The following is a 6,000-nucleotide window of genomic DNA, read 5'->3' as shown; positions in this document are numbered from 1 at the left end:
TACCAATTTATCATTTACTATAGAGACTAAAAAATGTTTGAACAAATAATGTTATTATTATAGAAAAGTTTGATTGCATTTGTAATATTTGGACAAATAACATTATCATATACTACTTCCTATCACACTATCGTTTGGTAATTAGTTTGAGTTATGCATGTATTAATATTAATGTACGAATCAGTTACGAGCATAGGCTATTTTTCAGACATCACCAAAAAGATCATGAACAAAGCCACGGGTTGGAAAGGTAAGTTTCTCTCTACTGGTGGCAAAACTATTATCATAAAGCATTGTCACTATCCAAATTAGGCTGTGAGTGGCACCCACACAATTCTTTCAGTAGGAGAATCAAAACTATACCCCCATTAGCATCCTAACACAGGAACAACCATTCAAAAGATTGTGAAAACGATTTTAAAATACATTTTAACTAAGTTCCCATAAACTCAGAAAATTAAACAAACAATCATCAATACAGTCAACATGCGGACCTGAAAGTCACTGTGCCAAAACTCTACCAAGGAAAAGGTCTAAGAGTAAGAGGATGCAACCCCAAAACAACAAAATAAAATAGTCTTAAGACAGAGTCTAAGTCTGAAAGGTTGGACTGAGATCCTAGAAGAATCCATGGCAGCTTGAAAGAGCTGCGTTCACCTTTGAATCTTGAAAGTCAGTGGTCTCCTAACTAAGGTCTGTCAGCAGCCGCCTGAAGATGCCTTATACTCTACAAAGAAAGAGCAAATATAGTATCAGTACACATTAACAACAGTGCACTGGTAGAATCATGCGGCCAACCGAGTCAGTGAAATATATGCAAGCAACTATAATATAGTAAAAACAGACATCCATGAACATATTAACCAATTAGCAAATTCATAAGCATTAGTCAATTTAACAATATCAATCTCAAACAACAGCCAACAACAGTCCTCTCAGGGGACCCACACCCAAACCAATAGTTTGTGTCAGAACGTGACACCTTATCTAATATGTATATGTATCGGTACGTGACACCCGATTCAATATGTATAAGTGTCAAAATGTGACATCCGATCCAATATGTATATGTGTCTACACATGACACCCAATTTAATGTGTATATATCTATATCTATATCTATATATATCTATATCTATATCTATATCTATCTATCTATCTATATATATATATATATATATATATATAATATGTCAAAACGTGACACTCGATCCAATATATAACAATCACAATCCACAATGGATAGTCCACATACTTGCACAATCAAGTGATAGGTTCATTACTGCATGTAATTGATCTCAGAAATCATTTCATTAAGTTTATTATATCTTTCCTAGTCTTACACATGCAGACAATACTATCAATTACAGTAACAAGTACATGTAACACAGATAGAAATGTAAAACCATCACCTATCTCAAAACCAAGCCTTGAAAACTCTAAACAGCTGGACATTTTTTTTTCGAAGTCTATCGGCTTGTTCTTGGTCTAAAATTAAATAAGAAATACACAAATCAATGAACTATTTTCCTACAATAACCAGGTTACATCAAAATTCTAATTCTTAGCCACTTTTATGATCCTCTGACTAATTTTCACCATTTAAATTCTGGTCAAGTACTCCCCACCCCTACCCCCAAGATAATTACCATGAATTCTAGGTTCTAAGAATTAATTAATGAAGTAGAGGAGTATTTAACTTACATTTGGCGCAACAATGGGTGGAAAACTGAAAGAAATATCCCTAGTTCGTTCATTTGCTCTCCAAAACGAGAAAGTGCAGAAAATATTATTTTTGAGACTATTTTTTGTTTAAAACCACGTCTGCCCCTCCATGGCGCTACGTACCGCGCTATGGAGGACTCGCCATAGCGGTAATAATCCCATCTTGGCGGGTTGCATGGTACAGAAACTCAGAATTTATGTCTGAAGCTCCCATTTTGCAACATGACCTCAAACCATGACGTTCTAAAATTAACCCTTTATGCCAAGATCAATTATGGGAATTTTACTCACCCGAATTTGATTTCAAAAATCCATACGGGCTCCTTAGTGTCTTGAATATCAATTTCAACCATCAAACTGATAAATACATAAACCATTCATTATCGGATTACCCCAAATCTCACCTATCTCAGATTCCATCCAAGTCTGTCCTAGGCTCAATTTTTCCAAGTTACTACTAGATATTTTCTGGTTCAATTTCCTTTCCATTGACTTATCCATAATGATGAAAACAGATCGTTAAAAGCATATTTTTCAGTCTTAAACTCTACACACCTTTGATGTATTAATGCCCCTTGTCATTGTTATCAAAGAAATTGGAGTGTACTTTTCTAATTTCTTTTGGGACAAAAAGAGGGCAAAAACAAATATCGTTAGAGCTCTTGAGACAAATTGTGCTTTCCTAAAGAGGAAGGCCAGTTGAGTTTTAAAAGATTAATTGATATATGTCATACTTTCAATTCTAAAAGATGATGGAGATTAAGAACTGAAATTCTTTATGGACTCAATTTCCTAAAGCTAAATCTTAACCTAGAAGTAATTAATGCAATTTTTGAAGTGGTGACTACTAGAGACTTTTTCTCTTTAAAATATATGCTTAGATATAGAGATTTGTTAAAAAACAATATCACTTGGAATATCAACAGTGGAACCTCACTTTTCTGATGGGACAACTGAACCAATCAGGATTCACTCAAAAGTCTAATTGGCCCCCTTATTAAGCCTAACAACACTATGATAAACAATTACCTTCATGATAATAATTGAAATTTAAATTCTTTTCGACAAGAATTTCCAAATGATATTACAGACATCATCATTGGGAATAGTATTAGCAATCAACACACTAATGATCAAGCAAACTTGGAATCTTTCCTCCTCTGATCAATTCTCTTGATCTTCTGTTTTTGACTTGTTCAGCGAAAAGAATTAATACCTCTTCTCTTTAGTATAAAATCTGGATAAAGAAACTGTTAACTAGTGAAGTTAGTTAGGCAAGCTATCATGGTTAGTTAAGCTAATAAGTTTGTTAGAAGTTAGTTATGGCTAATATAAATACACATGCTACTCACATGTATTGTATGATCTAAGATAATCTAACTTATCACATGTATTGTATGATCTAAGATGATCTAACTTAATAACTACTTTCTCTCATTAGTTTCTCTTTTCTTCTCTCTCATTTCCTACTTTACAAAGCTCCATTAATGGATTTTATCATGATATCTGAGCCTTGTTGGTTCTTAGACTAAAAACATCATTGTGTACTATAGTTTAGTGTGCTGGAGTGCTAAGATTCGAAGCTAAGTAATAGAGTAAGCATCCAAATAGAAGATTAAGTTTCGAAGTCGTGAACCAATGGCAATTACAGAAGAAGTTGAAGTTGGATCATTGGAAACTGTCAATCTAAACTCAAACACAGCAAATACAATTACTAGAGCAGCCAATTTCAGTGCTCCAATTATAGATCACAATCATCCGTTGTATCTTCAACTTAATAAAACTCCCGGTAGCTCCTTAATTTCTCTGCAACTCACTGGCACAGAAAACTATGCACTCTGGAGTAGATCTATGTGCATTATACTATTAGGAAAGAGTAAACTAGGCTTTGTTGATGGTAGATTTCCTAAATCTAAGTTTGGGCCTGAGTATTTTAATATTTGGGAGAAGTGCAATGATGTTGTTTTGTCATGGATAATGAATGTTGTGAGGTCAGGTTTGCATAGCAGTGTAGTGTATGGTGGTGATGCTCACAAAGTATGGTGTGATCTAAAGGAGAGATTTGACAAGATCAATGGTGCACATGTGTTTCATCTCCACAATGAGATTTACAGTCTTAGCCAAGGAACTTTGTCAGTAACAGATTACTATACTATACTTAAGAGTCTATGGAATGAGTTCGACTCCATCATGCCTTGTCCAGGATGTTCTTGTGATGAGTCTAGGAAATTCAAAGAACATTATGAGTATCAATGACTACTTCAGTTTCTAATGGGATTGAATGAATCCTATTCAACTGCTAGAGGTCAAATTCTTCTATAGACTCCTACTCCTAACCTAAACAAAGCATTATCACTCATCTTAGATCATGAAAGTTAGAGAAACTTGATTCATACAAGTTCAGATGCTTCTCTTCCTAGAGCTGTTGAAAGTACAACTTTGTTTAGTCAGAAAGCTCATGCTCATAGGAATGATAATTTTGGACATCAACCAAGAGGTGATAGACATCCAAATAAAGGAAAATATGACTCTCGATACAAGCCATAAAAGCTATAGAAGGTTGTTATTGTGTGTGAAGTATGTGGATACAGAGGACACACTAAGGAGAAATGCTTGAAAGTCAAAGGTTATCTTGTTGGCTGAAGATCAAAGAACAAAGGTGGAACCACCAGCTCCTATGACAATCAAGTTGAAGCTTCTCAACCTGCTAGTTTATTACAAAGTGGTAATACTGCTACCAGTCTGAATCCTCCAGCTCCAGCAGCCTTTTTCACACAAGATTAGTATCATCAAATCATGCAAATATTGGCAAAAGAAAGTGAAAATGTAGGAGAGCACTCAGCCAAAGCAGCTACTGCAATAGTATCTTGTTTGGTTTAGTCTCCAACTATGTGCCTAAGGATTGGATAGTTGACACTATAGCCACATATCATATGACATCTAGACTTGATGTGCTTTATATAGTTCAATTAGTGCCTAGTTCTGAGAGGAGAAAAGTTCACTTGCCTACTGGTAATATAGTACCAGGTTCACATACTGGGAAAACTAAAGTACTTGGTGGTCAAATTATTAATAATGTGTTGTTTGTTCCAGACTTTAAGTGTAACCTATTATCTGTGTCACAACTTATCAAAGAACTTTATTGTATGGCAATTTTCTTTCCTGACTTTTGTATTTTTCAGGATCTCTCCAATGGACTGGTCCGGGGGATTGGTAGAGAAGATCAAGGTCTCTACATCCTCAAGGAAGATCTTACCAACTCAGTTCCAGCCCCCTCTCATTCAGCACATTCAACTAATAGCTCTTCTTCTTCATCATCAAGTTAGTCTGAGTCTATTTCCTTATGGCATAAATGATTAGGACATGCCCCTATAGATATAATAAAAAGGTCTACTAGTCTTGAGATTGTGCATACCACTATGCATTTACCATGTACTTTCTATCCCTTATCTAAACAAACTAAGTTGCCTTTTCCTATAAGCTGTCATACTTCTAAATCTGTGTTTGAACTAGTTTATTATGATATATGTGTCCTTATAGAGTACCAACTCATTCTGGAATGAAGTATTTTATTACTGTTGTCTATGACTTCTTCAGATTTACTTGGTTATTTCTTATAACATCTAAATCTGATACTATAGTGGTGCTGAGAAACTTATTTTCATAAGTTCACAATCTATTCTCTACTACTATTAAAACCTTCAGGACTGACAATGGAAGTAAGTTTCTTAGTCATGACTTTCAATCTCTTTTATCTACTTTTGATATCTTTCATCAGACTACATATTTATATACACCTCATCAAAATGGTGTTGCTAAAAGAAAATATAGAACTATCTTAGATGTGGCTAGAGCTATCAAATTTCAGGCTAGTATTCCTTTGAAATCCTAGGGTGAATGTGTCACCACTGTTGCCTATCTTATTAATAGACTTCCTTCCAAAGTCTTTATTATAAATCTCCTTTTGAAATGTTATATTCATCCCCCCCTTCTCTCTCACATATAAAAACCTTTGGATGTCCATGCTATGCTGCATATCCAAAGGTCCTAGACAAGTTTTCTCCTAGAGTCATTCTTCCAGTCATAATGGGGTACTCTCTATCACAAAAGGGCTATCTCTTATATGACTTGCATTCAAAATCTCTGTTTGTCAACAGAAATGTAGTGTTCAAGAAGGATGTTTTTCCATTCAAAGATTTGTAAATTTCTTCTAATCCTATTTTTCCTTTTCTTACCCTTTCTACACAAGTTCTCGATTCTTCTTTTGTGCCACAT

Source organism: Solanum dulcamara, chromosome 1 (genome assembly GCF_947179165.1).
Source record: "Solanum dulcamara chromosome 1, daSolDulc1.2, whole genome shotgun sequence".
Taxonomy (NCBI): Eukaryota; Viridiplantae; Streptophyta; class Magnoliopsida; order Solanales; family Solanaceae; genus Solanum; species Solanum dulcamara.
This window is presented reverse-complemented; position numbering follows the sequence as displayed.